Raw genomic sequence first — 26,190 nt, 5'->3', positions numbered from 1 at the left:
TTCTGTCAGAAGCGGCGAAGTTCCTAGAAGACCAGTTCAGTGGAAAGTACAGTGACTTGAAAAGAGTTTGCGAGGTAAGTTATCAAGGAACGTAAAACAAGGCGTATAGAATAAAGCCGAATTAACTCAGACGTTGTTGAGAAAACTAGATAACGAAATGGGACGCTAGAATTAATAGATGAGCTCAGCCATTTCAATAACAAAGCACTGACGATATCCAAAGCAGACAGGGTGTAAAATGCAGACTGGTAATTAGCAGAAAAGCGTTTCAGAAAAAGAGAAACAAGTCAGCACCGAATGTAAATCTAAGTATTAGAAAGTCTTTTCTGAAGGTATTTGTCCGGAGAGCGGCCTTGCACCGAAGTGCATCGTCAGTGATAAGCAATTCAGACAACCGAATGTCAAGGTACTGTATCGAACTTTGGAGAAAACAAATTTGTGGCTACTCTTCACCAAAAAGAGGTGGGGGGCGGTCCGTTAAGAGGACACGTTCTGAGGAGGCATCAAAGAATCGTCAATTAGCATGTGGAAGGAATCACGAAGGGTGAAAACTGCAGAAAGACGCAAAAGCATCAGCACGTTGAACATGGTCAGATGAGTGTAGGCTGCAGTAGTTACGGAGCGTGAAGAGACCTGCTCAGGACAGACTAGCGTAAAAAGCGACATCACATTTACCTCACCAAAACTAGACCCATTCGCCTTCATGGAGTGACCGCGATCGTTACTTATACAAAATTGTCTAAATTCGGTCTCCAGATCGCTTTTCTTGATTTCTGTATGACCTGTTTCGGCCAGCTGTCCACCTTCGTATCTACACTCCTGGAAATTGAAATAAGAACACCGTGAATTCATTGTCCCAGGAAGGGGAAACTTTATTGACACATTCCTGGGGTCAGATACATCACATGATCACACTGACAGAACCACAGGCACATAGACACAGGCAACAGAGCATGCACAATGTCGGCACTAGTACAGTGTATATCCACCTTTCGCAGCAATGCAGGCTGCTATTCTCCCATGGAGACGATCGTAGAGATGCTGGATGTAGTCCTGTGGAACGGCTTGCCATGCCATTTCCACCTGGCGCCTCAGTTGGACCAGCGTTCGTGCTGGACGTGCAGACCGCGTGAGACGACGCTTCATCCAGTCCCAAACATGCTCAATGGGGGACAGATCCGGAGATCTTGCTGGCCAGGGTAGTTGACTTACACCTTCTAGAGCACGTTAGGTGGCACGGGATGCATGCGGACGTGCATTGTCCTGTTGGAACAGGAAGTTCCCTTGCCGGTCTAGGAATGGTAGAACGATGGGTTCGATGACGGTTTGGATGTACCGTGCACTATTCAGTGTCCCCTCGACGATCACCAGTGGTGTACGGCCAGTGTAGGTGATCGCTCCCCACTCCATGATGCCGGGTGTTGGCCCTGTGTGCCTCGGTCGTATGCAGTCCTGATTGTGGCGCTCACCTGCACGGCGCCAAACACGCATACGACCATCATTGGCACCAAGGTAGAAGCGACTCCCATCGCTGAAGACGACACGTCTCCATTCGTCCCTCCATTCACGCCTGTCGCGACACCACTGGAGGCGGGCTGCACGATGTTGGGGCGTGAGCGGAAGACGGCCTAACGGTGTGCGGGACCGTAGCCCAGCTTCATGGAGACGGTTGCGAATGGTCCTCGCCGATACCCCAGGAGCAACAGTGTCCCTAATTTGCTGGGAAGTGGCAGTGCGGTCCCCTACGGCACTGCGTAGGATCCTACGGACTTGGCGTGCATCCGTGCGTCGCTGCGGTCCGGTCCCAGGTCGACGGGCACGTGCACCTTCCGCCGACCCCTGGCGACAACATCGATGTACTGTGGAGACCTCACGCCCCACGTGTTGAGCAATTCGGCGGTACGTCCACCCGGCCTCCCGCATGCCCACTATACGCCCTCGCTCAAAGTCCGTCAACTGCACATACGGTTCACGTCCACGCTGTCGCGGCATGCTACCAGTGTTAAAGACTGCGATGGAGCTCCGTATGCCACGGCAAACTGGCTGACACTGACGGCGGCGGTGCACAAATGCTGCGCAGCTAGCGCCATTCGACGGCCAACACCGCGGTTCCTGGTGTGTCCGCTGTGCCGTGCGTGTGATCATTGCTTGTACAGCCCTCTCGCAGTGTCCGGAGCAAGTATGGTGGGTCTGACACACCGGTGTCAATGTGTTCTTTTTTCCATTTCCAGGAGTGTATTACAAAAAATTATTTTATAATTACAGTTGCTTCAAAGTGCGAATAGTTTATAGTTTAGTTTGCAAAGCTTCCAGATTCTTAAGAAATTGGTTAGAATAAAAATCTGTGCAACATACCCTTTGTTCAGTTCCATATTGGGCAGCTTACTCTTTAGTTGTAATATTTGGTATGTTGCACAAATTTGTATTATAACTAATTTCTTAAGAATCTTGAAGTCTTACAGACTTAAATAAGAAACCATTTGTATTTTGCACCAACCGTAATTATAAATTAATTTTTTGTATTATGTCTGAAGACACGCTGCTGTTCCGAAACTGGTCACATTGAAATACAGGAACGCGATTTGCTGACTGAATTTGCAGTTTTTTACACTAATATTCAGTCTGAGGACAACAACAAAAATAACAGCAACACGTTTAAAAGCAAATTTGCACAAAATATTACTCGTGTTCCCTTTCAATACAAAAAAAACTTTCTTTCTGGGAGAAATAATGCTTAAACAATAATTCTTAAACACGTTTGCGATTTGTAGTATTTACAATATTTTAAGGAGTTACAGCTGCCACTTCTAATCATTGTGCAGTAAACAGTAATACAGTGTTAAGTACTAGTAGTCGTTATTTTTAACTCATCTTAAAATAGTCATTTGTAGTAGAAATTTGTCATAACGATGTATACAAGTCCGTTGTAGTTGCACAGCAAATTCACTGTGAAGCTGTGGGTACCGATCATTACAACATCCGGCAGACATTAGTTTATGAAACAACGAACTATGCCATTTTTGTTTCTGAATTTTTTTTATTTCTTATCCGTAGACATCATTTTTCACCTGCACTCAGCGTGGTCTACTCGTATTCTAGTGTAATTTCTCAATGAAATAGAGAGAAATCTACAAAATATTATCATGATATTTAAAAGTCCCAAATAGTCTTCTTATTTACCCACGGCACGGTTTTTAGTTTGGAAGTCCTCTGCAAAGGAACTCAATTGCTAAAGACTATAAATTAATTTCAGCAATATTTTCACGTAAATTGTTGGTAGCTATACCGTTTTCGACTGACTGCCCCTTTATCAACATGTCTGCGTCAGAGCATGCTACGAATCAACATTTCCATGAATTCTCTTGAAGGACTCTCCCGCAAATATTGACCCCTGGCGTGCGTCTTCTAACAGAAGTCCCGCTGAAATATTGACTCCGAGCATGTTTCCCAATAGGAGTTCATGGAAATACTGACTCCTAGCATGCTTTGACGCAGACATCGTTCACACAGTGTTTAAATGTTATTTGTAATAACTAGTCACTATATAGCCGATAATAAAATTACAACAACATTGTTTAAATAAAATATACAGTTAAAATAATGTACTCACTAATCGTCTGTGCCAGTAAGATGGCTAATAGCGAATGTAGTGCAGTCCATGTAGTTTTCGAACATATTACCATTTTTCGTTGTAAATAACGACACAAAACTGCTACATGTTTTTGTTTTATTGTTCTACAACGCATTTCAAACTTGAGATCACCATTTGGAAGAACTTTAAATGTTGACACGGACATGAACTGAAATAAATTTATCTTCGGGGTATTTGTTGTTAAAATGTATTTTAAATTAAGCCGTCGATATTCCAGCATTGAATATCTAGCTTGGTCAGACGAAGTACACAAAATCTTCTTAAAATCGTGCTGACAGCTTGCTTCAAAGACATTTTCTTGTAAATAGCCACATCACTAAACTAAAAGTTTTTACTATAAAGTTTACCGGTTTACGCCCGTGCCGACATTAATGTTCTGCCTGATGACGACCTTTAAGTCAGAATTGGTGAAGAATAATGAAAGAAAAATCCTTTAGTGCCTTGGTGCGGTACTTAAAATGAAACGTCTTTTATGCAAGCTGCGGTGCACGATGTTAAGAATATTCTATCAAAATGTTTGAGGATTGCGTTTAGATGTATTTTGTATCAAATTTAAAACTTCCCTGTAAAGGAAATTAATTTTCTATATCTGATATCCGAGATGAGTTCAAAAGCGAGGGAAAGAGACAGTTGAATACAGTGGGTTCAGCGACTAAAAGAGATACGTGTGTTATAAAGGAAACAGAAGTCAGATTAAGGTCCTTTTTTTACTGACGTTTCGTTATAGCAGGACAGCTGGAATTAATCAAGAAACTGATGAATCAAACAAGCCTACGAGATAGTGTTCTCTTTGGAGTGGAAATCAGTGCTGCTTTGTTTGCTTTGGGTACGAGGAAAAACCGGAGTAACTACCTTTTATTGCAATGTCATTGCGAGGAAGTAAACCTGTAGTTTAGAGTATTGTTGTGAATTAAGTGCGTGGGTCCAAATTATAAAATTCATTGTCTAAAAAAGTACCAGCAACTACAACATACGTGAGCCATTAAAATCATTACAGGAAAATTTCCACCTGCCGCGATTATCTCAGATTGCTTTTCTGCTTTCAGAACAACCAAATAGTCTGCAGAAAGCTTGCGCCCGGCAGACAAATTGAAATAACAACTAGCATTTTCCGCCTGCTGAAAAGCAATCGATTGGCAGAGGTAATTATATGCAGATGCCTGCAAAGTATGGACGTAAAAAAAGAAGTGAGGTGGCGCTGTAGACTTACGCAGTAAATTGTTTTGAAACCAGACTGGGAGGGCCCTACAGCAATTTTAAATAGCCAAAAATATTAGCGGACTATTGCTTCGTGTTCATTAAGTCTGTCTTTTGTACGAAATTACTTTCTGAAGTACTAAAAATTACAGTGCTTACGTGAATAACATAATATCAGGAAGGCAATTTAGAAAGTTTTTGTGTTCGTGAGTGAGCATTTGCTATGGTAATACGATGCATTTGGCCTCTTCAATTTAACTTGTTTCTCTTTGATATATTTTTAATGACCAAGAAGAGAAGTATGTGTTGTGAAAAAGATGCTTTCATATTCCATTAGTTCCACTTCTGTTGTATTTGTATCGATAGAAAATGAAGCTAAACTCCGAAACAAATGTTTGTTTGCTTACTGGCACTGCTTCTTGTTAGTCACATTTCCAGCTTTCAGTTCGTATGCGCAACATTTTTATGTCCACTTTTGCAAAAAAAACTTACCTACTTGTTCTCTGTTAGCCCATAAACATGTGTAATGAGGAAAGAAGCAAGGCATGCTATCGTATCTTGTGCGTGTCAACAAAGCGAACGGTTACTGGAATGTCAACGGGACAGAACTGCATAGAGATTGATAGGAAATCTAACGTCAAGGGACAGGAATAAAACCACTATAATAAACGTAAACATAACTTTAAATTACAAACAGATCGATGAAACAACTACGTCGCCACACAATCAAGGCACCAGATGCTATTTGGGATACGATCATGACAATCAGTAGATATTCCCAAAACTCGGAAACGGGCGTGGGCACCTCAGAGTGACGTCACGGGGAAGTATCACCTGCGGTGAACCTACAGTTTCTGGGCTACCTAGGATGTCGGACGTTGGCTTCAAGTTAGTGATGTAATTACAACTCCCCTCTTTCTTTTTACCTCCATGCTGCAGAGCGTGGGAGGTAAATCGTTGATTCTGCTCTCGTTTAAACAAAACTGCCTCACCCACTGCATACAAAATACAACGCACAGACGCGTAGGAGTACATACGTGAGTGGTAACTAATTGTCCAGAACCTCGGTGAGGACTTGGCATAAACTATTAACTTAAAGTACGAAGAGTATTTGATTTACAAATACATAAGAAGATAGTTTGAATTCAGGAACATATTATTCTGTCATTGTTCAATTCCGTCTGACAGTAATTCTCGCAGTTGTGTTTCTGTGAGAGATATACTTGTCAACAATAGACAGCCAGACTAATGAATAAAATAAGTTTAATGTCACTGGTGAACCAAAATGTGAAAGTGAAGCCGCATTTGCTCAGCCGCATCCAGCTATGCAGTCGCAAGCACCCTGATAGCAAATTACAGAGAAACTACCTTGATCAAATCTCTCCGTCTGACTAGTAGCGATACACCTCCCTTTATTCTGTCTGCAATCCGTAAGGGCAAATGCTTGGCATCTGCTCAGTAATATTTATATTTTCAAGTTGCTCGCATCTTGTAGTAACGGGCTCCGTAGCTATTCAGTCCCTAGTGGAAGTTTGCTTGATATCAGTGTGCTTCGATTCATCCATCTAAGTAGCAACAAAGATTTAGCCTGCGAGCTCAGTGTTAGCAGTTGCTGGATTAGTTTTGAACAAATTATGGACAGTCGATATATACTCACAGCCCCAAAACATACGTGTGGGAGACAAAGGGGTCTCGCTGCTGTAAATACATTACAGTGCGCGGAGGTATTGAACAAATGTTAAGCTCAGTGGAAAAATCTAAAATTTTTTTGGTTACATCGGAAAGCATATTGAAATGAGCACTTTGCACAGTTGAATCACTGCTTTAGAGACTATGTTCTATGTACTAATAAGTTGTGCAGCAGCCGTTAGATTTAACAGCGGCATAAGGAGATTTGGTCTTCATGAGCTTTCGGGCAAGCTTTCTCGGTCGTCTTTCAAGTGGTAACTAAACTAAACTACTACCGTCGTTTCCCACGTACAATGACGCTATCAATCGTGACGTTACAGATACCTTGACCATTCTGTTTCTTCCGAGTTCATGTCGCAAAGCAAAACGATTGCACAAGATAATAGATGAAAACACTTGTACTCAAAGAGCAGGTACTATGATCTAGAAATGGTGTTCGACTGTCTGAATTATTACAGTTCCACTAGAATATTTTCAGTCTTTTCTTCATGCTAGAAAATCGTAAATTATAAGAGTGCATGTTTCCGAAATCCGTTACCTGTACCTCACTGCACTTTTTTTGCCATCAACCACACTCACGAAAATTTTGTTTAATGCCTACTGCGCTACAAGTTTAGAGATTCTTTTAGACGCAACACAGCTAGGAATACATCAAATTGTTCGTGAAAAATAGAAAATAACAGTGTAGTGATATTCTCTCATATAAATCAATGAAAAAAGATCAACTTTGCAACACTGTGTAATGCCACAACCCCGCAAACTCTAAATGTATTAAATAAAATAGCAACTGTTAATTTCAGAAATGTATGCGAATTCAAAACTGGATTAAATTATGCTATTTACTACGCGTCTAATATGTCCTATTCAAAGGTTTGAGTGTTAAGAACGATATACGATGGGAAATCAACTGCCTGAAATTATAGGAATTTGCGCACGGCATACTGATTCTTAGGCTTGTGCTATCCTAGTATGATCTCACATTGTCTGACGATTTATCTGAAGATTAAGGATATTGTCCTGCTGGCACATATTTCGGAGACGCCCTCCACGAATGAAGGTAATGGGAAAACTTTCATTCTAAAACTGTGGCTAGATAGGAGATGGTGGGGGCTTACAGTACTGATCATAAAGGCGTATGTCAGTGTCAAAAGCTAAATTCTAAAACCTGCCCAGAGTGTCTCATGGAGTAAAGTTTGATTTCTACAGGAAATAGTCAGTCACGTGGCAACGATAAACTAGGTGATCCATTTCGTTTCTAAATCTTTCAGAAATGCAGAAGTAACATGTTTAACCCAATTGAACACTTGGCTCTTACACTAAAATTCTCATGGGCTGCAGACAGTATCAAATTGTGAAGTGATGAAAGAACATTTCGACTAATACTGCAAGTGACCTTATCTCGGTACGTAATAATTTACTACTCAGGCAATTTTAACAGTAGCCGAAACATTCGTACATCATTTTATAATTTTAATATGGCACGTTTCAGAATCCAGAAGACTTTTATGGGAACTGGTTCCTTTTGTAAAGGCCTATTAATTTACGTAGACCTCATTTACTTCAGCAGTTTCAAATATACATGCATCGACTGACCAGTAGTAGTCTTTCCCGTGCACTATTTGCACTTGGGTTAGGTGAGGCAAACATGCTGATACACGATGTACTCTCCGTCAAATGCCATACCGTGGTTTTCGGAGTACCGATCTAGACGGAAGCCATGCTGTATGCATCACTACGGCGATTATTGCAGGTCTGCTTGTGACGTAACATGGTCGCTGAAATACATTACATAGGGCTATAGCGTGAGGTGTACATTATGATTGGCAAGTTCAGCGCTGTTACGTATTTTATCGCAGCCAAGTTCATTGGTGCTCGACATATGGACATTCCACTGAGGCTCTTATGAGGCTTAGAATATTTATTTAGCGGTCAGAAATGTGATCAAGCCAATCGGAAATCATTTACTTGGCGTGGCTAGGTTACATATATGTAGAGTTACTGACTCAAAATTATCGAAAGCTTCACTAAGAACAGAACATTTTCTTAAAATAATACCTGCAAATTTATTTTAGAATCAATCAATAGTTTGTGTTTTACACACTGGAGTATAACCATCTTCCATTCTCAGTGTGAACAGAAAATAATACACCGGAAATCTGCTGTAGTATTAACGAATGCTATTTAATTGTTACAAATACAATGCAGTTACCCTGAAGTAATTGTCAGTCTTTTCCGAGGTATTTCCTTAGAGAGCGTGTTTTTCAACAGAATGTATTTTTGAGAGAAGAGCTGAAGTGTCGTCTTTACAGCTATAAAATTCGTCATAAGACATAAATTGGTAGATTTTCAAAATGTTTCCACATCTTGACACTTTTTGAACAAGGAACAGCACTGTTTGTCTAGTGCAGAGTTTTCATCCCGTATTGTAGATTTAAGACAGTTCTTGCTTGCAGAATTTGTCAAAGAGTTTCGCATCATATATTTTTACACCTTTGGTTTGTTAATACTGAAGACATGGAAGAATGGCATCAAAGCAAAGGTCCTTCAAGTTTTTGAGTTTAAGCCATGTGAAACACTTGAATTCTACCATTACTTCATTCATTTTTCGAGGTATTTAATGCAAGTTTTATAAAAGCAAGACACATTTTCCATGTAAAACTGGCACTATTTTTTTCTGAAAAGGAATTCATAGCCTGTCCAGCTTTGAGAGGGACGAAGTTACTCTTAAATCTCTTTTTCAATGAAATTAATGCAATTTCTAATAAGTCATGCACTTCTACAACAGAACTGTTTTCCTTTTCAACAGACATAATTTTGGAATGAAAAATGTGCACAGCTAATGAGCGAAGCAGAAGATATTGTTCCGAAGAGTCTTGCAGTAGAAAATTCCTGATTGTTATACTCGTAAGCACCGATTATCTACCGTGAGAGAGGGAGTAAGATTTAAGTACTGGGTACAATTGCTGAAACCTTTCTATTCCTGGGTTCAACGAGACCCCTGTGGTCTTGGAATGGTTTAGGAGTTGTTGGTAGTTGATGTCCATAAACTCGGAGAAATCTTTCAGTTCCTCTGTGCATACTGCATGCACTCGAAAAAATTAAACGCTTTCAAAACAAAAGATTACATATCTAAAGGGAGAGAATCAGTTCCGTGTTGCTGGGTATTATGTAATAAATGCGCAGCGCATCCAACTCCTATGCTTTCCTCTAACTCTGTTTTGGGAACAAAACAGTTCTTACTCCCCTGTGTGGCCATCGAAGTTAACATTTGCATTGTCGCCAGCAAAAGCAATACGTGAGAAGAAGTAAGCTCCATGTCGAGCGGTCTAAGGCGCTGCAGTCATGGACTGTGCGGCTGATCCCGGCGGAGGTTCGAGTCCTCCCTCGGGCATGGGTGTGTGTGTTCGTCCTTAGGATAATTTAGGTTACGTAGTGTGTAAGCTTAGGGACTGATGACCTTAGCAGTTGAGGCCCATAAGATTTCACACACATTTGAACCTCAAGAAGTAAGCTTTCCAACGGTCTATAATGTAGCTGACAATATTTTCCGAAGTTTCGTTCAGGCACCTTTTAAAGTCAAAGACCTTTCATAATGAAAATACTGAATTAGAATTGGGGACATTTCCATTGCACAGTGACTATTTGCATCTGTCACCAGATCAGAATATGAAAATTTGTCATTCAAAGTTTTGACAGTAAAATTTATTGTGCGAGGTGCAATGACATTGTTTATAATGGCCTCTCTTTTACTTCTCCCACAAGATAAATTAACTGCAACCTTAGATTTTGTAAATAGTTTTCTATTTCATTTGCTAGTACAGTCCATCTATTTGTACGAATGGTAGTGGGAAACCTTGTGGTACAGCAGCGTGGCTACTGTGGCATGAACGTTTCTGACTACGGGGGTACGTTTTTATTCACAAAATAGAGCATTGAGCCAGATGTCGAGCTGGTTCGAATCATTGTTTATTGTTTTTCTGCCCATAGCACTCATATACGCCGTGTTAAAACTCTCACACACTTCACATTTAGCCTCATTTTCGTTTCGTCCAGATACATAACACAGGTAGAATGATCAGCCAAAACAGTGTGACCTCTGACCACCGCGAGACTGAATGCCACCTGGTGGCGTTGGCGGTCACGTGACGTGGTAAGAAAAGTATATAAGCGGAGCGGAGACGAATAGGGAATCATTCTAGAAATGTTATGGGTCTCTGGTGGGGAAATCAGCTAATGCAACGACTTTTTTTGTTCAGATTATTATGACTCGGCCGTGCCACTTCAAAGGAGCCGTCCCTGCATTTGCCTGTAGCGATTTAGGGAAATAACGAAGAACGTAAATCAGGACGGCCGGACCCGGTTTTCAATCATCGTCCTCCGAAAAAGCCTTACTGTTGGAGGCCCTACACACAGTGGACAAGGAAAGGTTATGAGCTGCCGCAATGTGCCCATTACCGTAAATGAAATGTACTCGCAGCTGCGAACACGAACACCAGCACCTGCATAAGAGAACGACGACAGTGAAAATCTGTACCAAACCGTGATTTTATGCTTTACGTGTACGGTCGCCGTAACCGCGCTTTGGCCAACCGTGCACGACCCACCACCAGACCCAAGAATCCATGTTGGCGTTCCTGCGTCACAACCTTTACTCGTACACACTCATGTAATTCCTATACAAGGGAGAACATTTTATTTGAAGTCTCTGTTGATCCATTGTGGAACTGGGACAGAGGCTGGTCAAATATTTAGCAAAGAAATTCGCCAAACAGCTCTGCAAATTGAGAATTCCTTTTATTTTATTTTGGCTACTAGTTTCGGCAATTCATTACGCCATCTTCAGGTCCCATATGCACCTCTAAAATATAATCGATATTGGCGTATTGGGGGTCGTATGTTTCTGGATGTCGGGAATTCTCAAGTGCTCTGACATCCAGAAACATATGGCCTCAGTACTCCAACACAGATTATTTTTGAGAGGTGCATATGGGGTCTGAAGATAGCACACTGAATTGTTGAAACTAGTATCGGAAATAAAATAAAGAATTTTTCTATTTTCACGGCTGTTTCGAGAATTTCTTTGTTAAACAAAAATTTTATTTGAAAATCTCTGCCCGGTATCGCAGAATAAATACGACATTGCACACGTGTCCGAATGAACATTGCATCACTCCTCTAAACAATACAGGCGCCGCAATGGTCTGCCGCGCATTTTAACAATCTTACATCCGTGTTTCGATCTTTTCAGAGACAAACGGCATTGTCCACTGAAATTTAAACATAGCATAATGTCCAGCGAAAAGCTCCGCCTCTCTGACCACAGATGGGCCACTCGCGGCAGACCGACGCCAATCTCATCCTCATCAAATGGGTCTTCCACTGCGGTATTGAGAGACGTGGAGTTAACACACTGCTCTTTCGGCCGTTGTAGATTTTGCAGACTTTGGAGCCGCTACGTCTTGTCCAGGTAGATCCAGAGTTGGCACCACAAGGGTGCATGCGTCCCGATCCAGCTCTACCACCAAAGGAAAAATCTCATACAGTATCGGGAATTGAACTCGGATCCTCCCACACGATGGTCATCTACGCTCACTACAGTTACGCAGGCAGACAGAAAATCTTCAGTTATCTCTTTATAAACACTCAAGTGCCAAAGAAACTGGTATAGGCATACGTATTCAAATACAGAGATATGTAAACAGTCAGAACACGGCAGTTGGCAACGCTTACATATGACATCAGTGTCTGGTGCAGCTGTTAGGTCGGTTTGGGCTGCTGCAATGGCAGGTTCTCAAGATTTAAGTGAGTTTGAGCGTGGTGTTATAGGCGGCGCATGAGCCATGGGACATAGCATCTCCGAGGTAGCGATGAAATTGGGATTTTCGAGTACGACCATGTGCCATGCATATCAGGAAACACCAAATCTCCGACATTGCTACGGCCGTAAAAAGATCCTGCAAGGACGGAACCAACGACAACTGAAGAGAATCATTCAACGTGACGGAAGTGCAACCCTTCCGCATACTGCTGCAAAGTTCAGTGCTGAGCCATCAACAAGTGTCAGCGTGCGAACCGTTGAACGAAGCATAATCTATATGGCCGAAGGGCCACCCGTGTACCATTAATGAATGCAAATACAACGCTTTACGCCTCACCTTGGCCCGTCAATACCGACAATGGACTGTTGATGACTGGAAACATGTTGGCTGGTCAGACGAGTCTCGTTTCACATTGAACTGAGCGGATGGACGTGTACGGGCATGGTGCCTATCTCATTAACCCATGGACCCTGCTTGTCAGCAGGGGACTGTTCAAGCTGGTGGAACCTCTATAATGGTGTGGGGCGTGTGCAGCTGGAGTGATACAGGACCCCTGATACGTATAGATACGATTCTGACAGGTGACACGTACGTAAGCATCCTGTCTGGTAAGCTGCATCTGTTCTGTCCATTGTGCATTTCGGCGGACATGGGCAATTCCAGTAGGACAATGCGACTCCCCACACGCCCAGAATTGCTACAGAGTGGCTCCAGGAACACTCTTCCGAGTTTGAAAACATACGGTGATCATCAGACTCCCCAGAGATGAACATTATTGAGCATATCTGGGATGCCTTGCACCGTGGTGTTCAGAAGAGATCTCCACCACCTCGTTCTCTTACGGATTTGTGGAGAGTCCTGCAGGATTCATGGTGTCAATTCCTTCCAGCACTACTTCAGACATCAATCGAGTCCATGCCACGTCGTGTTGCGACACTTCTGCGTGATCGTGGCAGCCCTAAACGGTATTAGGTAGGCGTACAAATTTCTTTGGGTCTTGGTGTAGAAGGTAGTGTCCTGACTGACTGATTGACTCATAAACGCCCAGCCCGAACCGCTAAGGATAGAAAGTTGAAATTCGGAGGCGTCGTTTATGAAGGGGTGTTTCGAAATTCCAGCCCTAAGGGTGTGAAATAGGGTATAGTTTAAAAAATGTGGCTATTAGGGCAATTTTGAAGCTAGACCTACGAAAATTGGTATTTGGTCTCTCGGTCAGGATTTCAGTATATTTGGAAATTCAACCCGATGGGGGAGAACTGGTAGGTGAAACATTTTTTTGAAAATATATTCTTATGAAAGAAATACTATAGCATTTTAAAGCTTCATCTATGAAGATTGGTACTTGTCTATGCGGTTACAAATATAAAAATCCGTGTTTCAATGTTTTTGGACACTGGACTCTAAGGGGGGGGGGGGGGGGGGGGGGGAATTAAATTATTTTATTATGAAAGCATTTTTAAAGCTAAATGAACAAAAATTTATGTTTGGTTTGTCGGTTAGAAATTAAAAAATCGTGTTTCACTGTTTTCGAAAATTCAGCTCCTAATGGATGAAATAGGCTCAGACTTATTCATTGACGCATCATCGCCTAAACCAACCGCTAAGGATATAAATTCGCAAATTTGGAGAGGGTGTGGAACTTCTGCTGTACCCATAATTTAAAAAGGGATAGTCCAAAATTCCACTCCTAAAAGAATGAAACTGGGATAAAAAGCTTTGTGAAAGTATGTCGCTGTTAAGGAATTTTGAAGCTAGAACTACGCAAACGGGTATCTGGTTTCTCAGTCGGAAAATAAAAAATTCGTGTTCAGCATTTTTGGAAATTCAACAACTGAGGGGGTAAAACAGTGGGTGAAAGTTTTCCAAAAAAATAAGTAATTACTAAAGAACTACTAAAGGATTTTTAAGGCTACATGTATGACAGTGCTTTTTACTTGTCAGTTACAAATAAAAATAGAAATTCGTGTTTCAGTGTTCCTGGAAATTGAACCACTAAGAGAGTGCAAAAAGGGATGCAAATTTTTAAGAAAATATTTCAATACATTAAAAAAATTTAAAGCCAAATTTATGAAAATTAGTGTTTCATTTCTCGGTTAGATATAAAGAAATATTTGTCAGCGGATAAAATTTGATATGAAATATCTCCACAAGAACGCAAAAGGCGTGATTAACAATAACTTAGCTCTCCAGCTACCAGAACGGTTTTTGACCAGAAGTACATTTGAAAAAGACCACGCCTACACGACCTTCATTAGCGTGAAATGCTTGGACCAAATGGTTCAAATGGCTCTGAGCACTGTGCGACTTAACTTCTGAGGTCATCAGTCGCCTAGAACTTAGAACTAATTAAACCTAACTAACCTAAGGACATCACACACATCCACGCCCGAGGCAGGATTTGAACCTGCGACTGTAGCAACAGCACGGATCCAGACTGAAGCGCCTAGAACCGCTCGGTCACAACGGCCGGCGATACTAATTAATGTCGAACAGAGTAACATCGGCTTTATATGCGTTGCAGAATATCACGACTGACTCACTGACTGACACGTAGTGATTTTGATCAGCGCAGCAGAGAATTCCCCGAATGAAATCCAACACTTCTGAGGCACTTGTATCAAATTGAGGAATCCTAGGCATGCACACGTGTATAGAATTGTGTTCAGAGGGGCCACAGAGATCGGTGGCCACTTTTTTGCTGTCTGTGTTTATCATTACTTCTATAAAACAGACAAAATATTGTCTGTTTTAATAATGAATGTTCTATGAATTAAACTGTTCACGTGCGATATTCGTTACCTTTCGGAGCTCCCATAATTAATGGACGTCCCCTTATTCTTAGTTAGTATCACTCTGGAATATTCCTCACGAAAATTATTGAAGCTCGAATCAATCACCAGCTAAGACAATTGCCATTCTTTCGTCATCAGCACGCGTTTTTTAATGTTAAACATTTACACCACTTAAATCCATTGCAACTTCCTTCTTATAACGTTACCTTCTTCTGACTTCTTCAGTTAATATGCTTCTTTTTACCGCAATTCCACATCTTAACATCAGTCGAGAGTCATCGCACTTTTAATAATCACAGTAATCAGGAAATACTTTTTTTTCGTTCAATATTCTCTTTTCCTTTCTTCTCATCCTCCGCACGCTTAGCTCCAAAAAATCGCACTGTCGACCCGAAAATACCCAATGAATGGTCGATTGGCGTACTTACAGGGTATACCGCACGTACCTCGATTTGAGGGAAACTATGGCCGCGTGGCTCAACTGCCATGGACAACAAGGTGTTACGGATAGCGGTGGCTGTAGAGTTTCGCGCTTGTAATAGGGGAACAGCGAAGCAATTTGCAACCTATTTCAGTGTCTGGTAATAACACCCGACGAGCAGCTGTACCAACCAGCATCATCGCCATGCTATGGCGTAAGGAAGTCTTCCTCACACGCTTATTCAGCACATCACAAGGAGACGGATTAGCGCCGGCAAAGGAATCTCTTTACTGGACGCTCGAGGCATAGAAATATATCGCCTGGACGGATGAGTCACCGTACAAAAAGACTGCATATTACGAGTACGTCGAAAGCCACTGAGACGATATATAGACTCTACATGAAACTGTTGGCGCAGGTCGTGAGACATCCTAGTCTGAGGGAATAAATAGAAGGAGATGGTACCCGAGTATTATCTGCCACCTTCTCCCACTGGCAAAAAGACCTCGTTATTTTTTAAGTAAATTTAAACCTTGCTTCTGAACTTGAGCACTACTCCAAATACGGGATAAACCATTCGCCATACCCAATGGATTTGTTGAAGCTATTATTATGTTTCCTACGAAGAGCACGCAGCGCTTCTATACTGGCAAATTCCACTGAGTACAATATCGTCTGCAGTTGGTAACAGAATATAATGAGATTTGCTCTTATGAAACATTAAATACCAAAACAGTCGCTACAAAGGTGGAACGAAGACACTAGAAGATAAATTCAGTAAACAGTTCAGTCAAACTAGACTTCTGACCATTCAGTCTGCTCACGAAAATCTGTAAAGCACAGTGGAAAAACCCTGACACTGGCGAATAATGAAAACTAAGTTTAAAATCGATAAAATTTACACCACTTGCTTGATAAATGAGATTAATTACTCCAATGATTACCGACATTGTGAAACAAAACGACTAACCTGATACTCTGCCAAAATGTTTTATTCAAAGTGCACTCGAGACCAGCACCTGCTACTCAACACACCGTCAGACCGCGACTTAACTGTTCTGTAACATCCCAGACGCTGTGCTCTGGTGCTACCTTCTTCAGTGGGGGAGGCCGACTGCCTCGGGCTTGGATGTGTTTGATGTCCTTAGGTTAGTTAGGTTTAAGTAGTTCTAAGTTCTAGGGGACTGATGACCTCAGTTGTTAACTCCCACAGTGCTCAGGGCCGTTCGAATCATTTTTTGAGGCTGACTGTCAATATTCATGAAAAACGATCCAGCAGCGCCAAAGATTTCTCCCAGTTGGGTAGGTTCCCGTTTCTGAGACTCCCAAAAGTTTACCGAACAAAAATTCGAACAATAATTCGATGGAAAATTCCACTTTTAAAAAGGGCCAGTCACGCCAAAAGCAAGCCAGCTCTGAGCGCTAAAAGTTCAACGGACTTCCCCACGTCTTCGTCGTGAGATTTCATTGGCTGGAGTATAACTGGCTTCAGTCATAATTCCCGCATCGAACTGAGTCCTGATGACCAGCGAACATGTGTCTGGAGACGACCGGATAACTGTAGGACAGCAACTTCACTGTCTCCCGCCATAAGGCCCGACAACTGGCGGTGATGGTCTGGCGTGCCACTTCACTCCGTAGCAGGACCCCTTTGGTTGTCATCCGCGGTATACTTACAGCACAGCAGTACGTCAACGACATTCTACGCCCCGTTATGTTGCCTTCCATTGCATGCCAAATTGGGCACACATTTCAGCAAGATAATGCCCACCCGCGCTCGGCTAGAATTTCTAATGATTATACTCGTGGTTGCCAAAACCTACTTTGGCCAGCAAGGCTATCAGATCTCTCGCGAATTGAGAACATTCGGAGCATTATGGGCAGGGCCCTTCAACCAACCCGGTATTTTGAGGTTCTAACGGGCCAATGGGACAGAATTTCTCACGATATTCCCGAAGAGGACATCCAACAACTCTGTCAATCAGTGACGAGCTGAATAAGTGCTTACATAAGTGCCAGAGATGGACGACAGTTTTATTGGCTTGCTCTGTTTGTGAAGTTCTTTATTTTGAATAAATCATCCAACTTTTTGAAATTGTCATCCTCTGTCTGTCTATACATGTACATCACATTTACCGATTGCCGTGCTATTCGGATAATTCATTCGTGGTGCATCACTTTCTTTTCCTTAGAGTGTACTTTCATGAAAGTTGGATGACACTGACACCTTTCAGATACACGACGTAATCACTCTTGAAATAGGCCGAAGTGTGTAAGCATCGCTCTGCAGACAAGAGAGTGCTTGACACTGCCTAGCAGATAAAAACTTCAGGCCAGGTTGGGACTGGAACCCGGAAATTGGCCTGTACTCTCTTCGAAAAGGGCTAGTATCACGGAGTTTTCGGAGAACTGTGAGGTTTGGAAATTAGTAATGAGATACTAGCAGAATCGAAAGTCTGATGACAGGCCGCGTGTCATGCCCCGATAGCTCAATCGGTAAAACCATAACCCACAGAAGGTATGAACCCAGTTGTAGTACTTTAAATTACATTAATACTTGTTCCACAATTCACGAATATAACATTTTGTAATGATGTGGAACGTGTCAGTAAAACAAATTTTCTTTACACGACCTAATGAATTAATTTTTTTACAGTTTCTGCTTCATATCTAAAAATTCATCTACTGAATAGAAGGAGCAGTCATTCAGAAATTCTTTTCATTTGTTTTTAAATGCTGTTGGCTATCTATCAGACTGTCAATGCAAAATGGTAAATGACCAAAGACTTTTGTGAGAGGATGAAGCACCCCTTTCTCTGCCAAAGTCAGGTCTAACCCAGAGGAGTGAAGATCGTCCTGTCTTCTAGTGTTGTAGTTATGCGCTTTACTAGTGTTTTTGAACTACTGTGGGTTGTTGATAACAAATTTCATAAGTGAATATGTATACTGTGAAGGTGTTATGAATATCCTTAGTTCCTAAAAGTAAATGTCTACAAAATGATCCTGGGTGGGCTCCAGCTATTATTATGATTACACGCTTCTGTCGATAAATACTTTTCTTGATAAATTACCCTATAACATGAAACCACATGAAAGAGTGAATGCAAATAAGCACAGTATGTTTATCAATAAAACTTGCAATAACCATAAGTAGGTGAACTCAAACGATCATCAACGTTTTTATTTTTTAAACCTTTACCTTAGCACCAGACATCTGTTCAAAGTCTATATTTATCAATGGTGTTACGTCATTTGCTGTACAGAAATGTATACGTCATATTTTCTCAAAATTTAGTGAGAGTACATTTGCAGAGAACCACTTAACAATTTACTGGAAGACATTATTTACAATTTCTTCAGATAATTCTTGTTTGTTGTGCTCGATTACTACACTTAAATCATCAGCAAGAAAACTAGCTTTACATCTTCATCAATATAGAGTGGCCAGACGTTAATATTTATTAAAGACAATAAGGGACCAAAGACTGAATCATATTGGACACCATTCTTGATACTTCTCCAGTCAGTGGAATCTGCAGATTTTTGCAGGACTATCTTTACTATTAATTTAAACCTTCTGCATTCTTCCAGTTAAATACGATTTAAATCCTTTGTGCACTGGCCCAATCAAGGCACAATACTCATGCTTACGTAGAAGAGTTTCATGATTCATGATTCACATAGTCAAAAACCTTTGAGAAATCACAAACAAAACCAATGGGTGATGTTTGGTTATTCAGAGCACTTAATATTTGATCAGTGAAAGCATGTATAGCATTTTCTGTTGAAAAGACTTTCTGAAAACGAAACTGACATTTTGTTAGTACTTCATTTTTACCAATATGTGAAGCTACTCCTGAATACATTGCTTTTTCAAGATTTTACGTAAAAATGTCAGAAGTGAAATTGGACGGTACTTCCTAGCTTTAGACCTATCGCCTTCTTTGCTATCATTTAACAATAACATCTTTCAGTCTGTCTGGTTTCAGTGAGATACTGCGTATGTGGCTGGGAACCCTACTTGTCTGTTGGGAACAAGCTTTTAGTACTCTGTTGGAAATTGCATCAATTCCATACAAGATTTTACTTTTGAGTGAATTTATTAGTTTTCTAATTTCAGTAGGAGAGATGGATTGAATTCTGATTTATAAAACTGCATAAGTATTGTCTCTTCCATTTATAGCCTTGCATTTTGTAATAAACAACTGGGTCTTATTTTATCTACAACACCTAAGAATGATTGTTAAAAAGATTTGCTACTTTTGACTTTTTGTTGGCAAACTTTTCATTGTGTTTGATAGAAGCACAGTCTTTCTGTGCTCTTGGTTGCTGTGTTTAACTTTTAACAATATTTCAGATTGTTTTATTAGCAGAGGTGCTAAACTCAGACATAATGTACATGGGCCCACTTCCGGATGCAGAGAGGGTGTAAGGTGTCAGGCAAATCCAACACCTTCCATGAAAACCCTGACATGATAAGCAAATCCAGTAGTATGTCACATAGCTCCGAATAAATCGTGACATTAAATTAACCAAAGTAATACGAGTAACGAGTGAGCAAATGGAATACCACAGACTAACACAAGAATGCCTAAATGCATGTCATACCTTCCCACCGTGAGACAGACGCAGTTCCGAGGGGAGAAACGAGAACAGAAGCCGAGAGCAGAACCGTGTTAAGCTAGAAGGCCCTACGATAAGGGACGGACACCCACGTCTCCAGCCAACCGCTAGGACCACCCACCCAGCCCATGTTAAAAGCTAGAGCCCTCCAGAAGAACAGTATAGCTCTTACGATAACACTAAAAGGGCCACACCACCCGCAAGTTTTAGCGTGAGACTTTTTCGCGTCTCTGTTACGTTGCAAACGTTAAAAACATTGCCCCACCACGAAAAGTATAACGTTTCTCATTGGATAGACAGAATTTTTGTAGGCGGAGCTTAAGGTTAACATTGAGACCCTGATTGGTCAGATGAAAACACAGCCAGATAGTTTTTTTTTTTAAACCAACTTCGGTAAATTGTAGTAAGGAGAAGTTAGGAGGGAGTTGCTTCGGAGACGGCGAGCTGTATGAAGCTGCGTCGGCCGCCGCCCCCTGACGAACACTGACAGGGTAATGAACGCACGCGATGCCGCATTTCTGAGCGCATAAGGCTTCACTCAGAACTGCAGAAGTCTCATCTGTTACATCCCCTTTTTACGTAATACTAGTGTCGATCGTCAATTAAATCTCATGGTATTCACATTTGCTACGTAAGTTAAAATGAAAGGCGATGATTTTTCTGTCATATAATTATTGAGAAGCCACATCAGCCACTGTAATTTACGACAAGTTAGATAAGTAATTAAAGATAATTGAGGGTCACTGTAGACCATTTTGATAGTTTTCTCTTCTGTGAAACTTTATTTAAACCTAGATTATAGATTTGATATGGCATAGGTCATCCTTCGATCCATTGTAGAACTTGGAAACCCATTCAGGGAATATTCGTTCACATTTTTGTTGAGCGCAGTTAGTTTTTATCATCCTGTATTAAAACTTTTCCTTTTATCAATAGTGCAATTTGTAAACAATGTTTTGTGAGTAGAATAAAATTTCCAATGCTAAACTTAACTGCTTTTTCGACGTTATTTTACCAGCTAACTAAAAATAGGAAAGCCTTGAACCCCTTCCACTAAAGTTAGTTAGTATTAAGATTCCTTTACAGGGAGTGCAGTGGAGCTGACGCTGAAATCGTTAAGTATTTGGTTATATCATCGCAAGTCTCACTGAACTCTTCTGAACTCTACATGTCTTGTGTGGCCTGGCGTCTCCTTACCAGCAACAGGTCCCAGGTTCAAACTAGTCAATTCCCTAAAAAAACACGCACAGAGCGTCGTTGCGTGAAAGTGGTAGGGAGACACGACATAGGACAACAGACACCACGCAGAATGTTAGAAGGGAAAACCATCGTGTTCGCTGTATGGCTATGGCGCATCGTACTGCATATGCAGCAGCAATCAGAGCAGCAGTTGGCAACATGCTGACACAACGAACTGTTGTAAATCGGTTACTTTAGCGACAGCTCCGAGCCAGACTCCCTGTAGCGTTCATTCCGCTGACCCCAGACCCCCGCCATTTGCGACTTCAGTGGCATCAAGCGGGAGCCCACTGGACGGAGGTCTGTTGTGTTTTCTGATGAAAGCTTGTTCTTCCACTGTACCAATGATGGATGGCGCTGTGTCGGTTGGAAGGATGCCGGTTGAGAGCCGGCGACCAACCTGTCTTCGTGCTAGACATACTGGGTATCCAATTGTAGTTAAGGTATGGGGAGTGATTTCATGTGACAGCAGGAGCACTGCCGTGGTTATCCCATGCAACCTGACCAGAAATTTGTACCTCAGTCTTGTGATTAAACCTGTTGTGCTACCATTTCGAACAGCATTCCAGTGGATGTTTTCCAACAGGATAACGCTCGCCCACGTACCGCTGCTATAGCCCGACGTGCTCCTCAGAGTGTCCACATGTTGCCATGACCCGCCACTATCAACGCATCTGTCTCCAATTGAGAACTTATGGGACATAAGTGGACAACTCCGGCACCATGCACAACCAGCATTAACCGTCCTTGTACTGACTGGCCAAGTGCAACGGGCATGGAGCTCCATCCAACAAATTGACATCTGACACAACACATGGCATGCAACTTTGCATGCTTTTATACAACATTGTGGCGGCTTCACCGGTTATTAATGTACCAGCATTTCACATCTGCAATGGCTTATCTAGCGTTTGCATTGACCTGTGATCTTGCAGAGCTAGTAATTTAAATATGCTACCTAGACAAATGTATCCGCGAAATTTCATTACTCTACATTAAACTTTTTTTTTGGTGTTGAGTGTATGATTTGTAAAAATTGTTATTTCACAAATAATGTTCACAGGCATTTTATGTCTACTTGCTTTAGTTCGACGATTAGATAGGACAATAACTAAGTAAGTAAAGTTGAAAACAGCGTCTGAGATTAAAAGAAATATGGTGGGCAAAACACGTTGGTTATTTCAGCTGCCACGGCACGTCCACGTCGAGTAAGTTACGTGTGCAAAACTGACAGCAGTCTGTTATGAGCTGTCACAGAAGGCATAGCCAAGGATGCTGTGATGTTTTGCGGACCCGCATTAAGGTCCGCTGAAGGACTGGCAGTACTCCACAGCAGTGATTAAATTTGCTCAGTGGATACGCTCTGAGTATTCACCCACCGGCACCAGTGAGCATAATACAGTTACGTACATGCGAGTTGTGTGGGGTAGTAAGAGGACGGCAGTACCAATAGAAGCTCATGGCCGCCCGTAGATCATTACATTAAGGCAATGTAGTACCACTGTTTGAGCCAACGGATCAGTAAACGCATTAAGCGTATAAATGTACTTACTACAAATGAATTTAGCAGTACTTCGTTTACCTAGACTTACTCTCTCTTTAATAGGGTCAAAAATCTGTTCCACAATTGTACCGAAGTTACAACTAAAGTAAGTTTATATACTAAATTTCGGTTCAGAGCTTATCCACAGTGTAGATTACTAATATTGGCAAAGAGTAGTTTCAGTTCATTACCATCAATAATTTACTTTATTTGACATTGACACTCTGTAATATTTCCCAATACATTAACGCCGCTTCTAACCTGTTAGAAATTTTTAATGTTTCCTTTTGTGAGTTATTGGAAACGCCATTGTAACGACGTTGCTCAATTTGTCTTTACGCGAGGAACATTAGTACCAAAGCGCTTTAGGGTAAGGATAACGGCTTGGTTGATTCTGAGTAACCCTTGGTAATTTGTGGTTTAACATAATCCAAGATAACGTAATTAATTTTTCTTACGATGGACTTCTAGTCAGTTATAAGCTACTTTCAGCGTAGAAGTAAAATTTAAGATTAAATTTCAGTGCTTCTCACGTATATTACAAATACTGAAAGTTTGGAACAGTTTCCGCGGTGTTTATCTTGTTTCAGAGCCCAATCCTTTCGTTATAAGTGAACACCGTTTACGACAGTAACCACTAAGTCGAACACAGCGTATATCCATGTGGACTGGTGGCAGTTTATATTCTGTTAATTTGAAATCATACGGAATAAATATTTCACATTGTTCCATTTCAATGCCTTTTTTTCTGTGCGAGTCCTGATTTCTCTTATTTTATCGTGATGATCATGTCTCCCTATGTATTTGGGTGTCAATAGAATGTTCTCGCAATCGGAGGAGAAAACTGGTGATTGAAATGTTATGAGAAGATCCCGTTGCAATGAAAAGCGCCTTTGTTTTAATGATTGCCCCTCCGATTCACGTATCATGTCTGTGGGACTATCTCCCCTATTTTGCGATAGTACAAAACGAGTAGCCCTTCTTTGAAATTCTTCGATTTCATCCGTCAGTCCCAGCCGATGCGGATCCCACACCGCACAGCAATAGGGCGGACAAGAGTACTGTGAGCAGTCTCTTTAGTAGACCTGTTGCATCTTCTAAGTGTTCTGCCAATGAATCGCAGTCTTTGGTTTGCTCTATCCACAACCATCTTCTATGTGATCATTCCAATTTAGGTAATTTGTAATTGTAATACCTGAGTATTTAGTTGACTTTAGAGCCTTCAGATTTGTGTGACTTATCGCGTAATAGGAATTTAGCGGATTTCTTTTAGTCTCATGTGAATAACTTCACACTTTTCTTTATTCAGGGTCAATTGCCGCTTTTCGCACGATTTAGATATCTTATCTAAATTATTTTGCAAGTCGCTTTGGTCATCTGATGACTTTACAAGACGGTAAATGACAGCATCATCTGCAAACAATCTAAGACGGCTACTCAAATTGTCTCCTGTGTCGTTAATATAGATCAGAAACAGTAGAGGGCCTATAACACTTCCTTGGGGGACGCCGGATATTACATCAGGTTTACTCCATTACTTGCCGTCTGTTACTGTGAACTGCGACCTTTCTGGCAGGAAATCACGAATCTAGTCGCACAACTGAGGCGATATTCCATAGGCACGCAGTTTGATTAGAAGACGCTTATGAGGAACGGTGTAGAAATCCTTCTGGAAATCTAGCAATATGGAATCACTTTAACATCCCCTGTGGATAGCACTCATTACTTCATGAGTTTAAAGAGCTAGTTGTGTTTCACAAGAACGATATTTTCTGAATCTGTGCCGTGTGTCAATAAACCGTTTTCTTCGAGGTAATTCATAATGTTCGAACACAGCATATTTTCCAGAACCGTACTTCAAATAGACGTTAGTGATATGGGCCTGTAATTCAGTGGATTACTCCTATTTCCCTTTTTGGGTATTGGCGTGACTTGAGCAATTGTCCAGTTTTTAGGTACGGAACTTTCTGTGAGCGAGCGGTTGTATATAACTGCTAAATATGGAACTATTGTATCAGCATACACTGAGAGGAACCTGGCTTGTATACAATCTGGACAGGAGGCCTAGCGTTTATTAAGTGATTAATGCTGCTTTGCTACACCTAGGATATCTACTTCTACATTTCTCATCTTGGCAGTTGTTCTTGTTTCGAATTCAGGAATATGTGCTTCGTCTTCTTTGGTGAAGGAGTTTCTGAAAACCGTGCTTAATAACTCTGCTTTGGTGGCACTGTCATCAGTGGCTTCACCGTTGTTATCGCAGAGTGAAGGTATTGATTACGTCTTGCCACTGGTCTGCTTTATGTATGACCAAAATCTCTTTGGGTTTTCTGCCAGATTCCGAAACAGAGTTTCATTGTAAAAATTATTAAAAGCATCTCGCATTGAAGCAGGCATTATGTTTCGAACTTCTGCAAAACTTTATCTATCTTGGGGATTTCCTTTCTTTTAAATTTGGCATGCTTTTTCGCTGCTTCTCCAACAACGATATGACCCGTTTTGTGTACCATGGGAGATCAGTACCATCACTTATTAATGTATGTAGTATATATCTCTCAACTGCCGTCGATACTGTCTCTTTGAAATCATTCTACATCTTTTCTACGCTCACGTGATCAGATCGGAAGGAGTGGAGACCGTCTCTTAAAAAGGCGTTAAGAGCTTTTTTATCAGCTTTTTTAAATATGCGTACTTTGCATTTCTTTTTGATGGTTGTAGGTGTTACGGTATTCAGCCTAGCAGCAACTGCCTTGTTGTCGCTAATCCCTATATTCGTCATGATACTCCCTATCAATCCAATATTATTTGTTGTTACGAGGCCAAGTATGCTTTCGCAACCATTTACGCTTCGAGTGGGCTCATGAACTAATTATTCAAAGCAATTTTCTGAAAAAGCATTCAGTACAAATTCGGGTGACGTTTTATGACTGCTGCCGGCCTTAAATGTATAATTTTTCCAGCATATCAAGGGCAGATTGAAGTCACCACCGACTATAATAGTGTGAGTGGGGTAACTATTTGAAACGAAACATCATGTAGATGTAGATGTTAATGTTAATGATCACTGTTTAACCTTGGGTACTGTCACAGCGCTGAAAAAAAAACATCCATTTAATTAAGCAAAACCCGCTTAGTAATATTAGTTATAGCATGTCCTAAGAAGTTAGGGACGTTGCAACACCATATTACTTTTAAGATGTTGCTTGCTAAGCTGT

At 41.3% G+C, this 26,190-nt stretch overlaps 1 protein-coding gene across 3 annotated transcripts in view; it reads right to left on the bottom strand.

Moving 5' to 3' along the window:
• Nucleotides 1-26,190, bottom strand: part of LOC124797986 (lachesin) — an 871,202-nt gene that overhangs the window by 476,318 nt on the left and 368,694 nt on the right. The gene's annotated exons all lie outside the window — the stretch shown is intronic.

The sequence above is a fragment of the Schistocerca piceifrons genome, chromosome 5 (genome assembly GCF_021461385.2).
Source record: "Schistocerca piceifrons isolate TAMUIC-IGC-003096 chromosome 5, iqSchPice1.1, whole genome shotgun sequence".
Classification (NCBI taxonomy): Eukaryota; Metazoa; Arthropoda; class Insecta; order Orthoptera; family Acrididae; genus Schistocerca; species Schistocerca piceifrons.
Note: the sequence above shows the minus strand (reverse complement) of the source record. Positions and strands in the feature narration are given on the sequence as shown.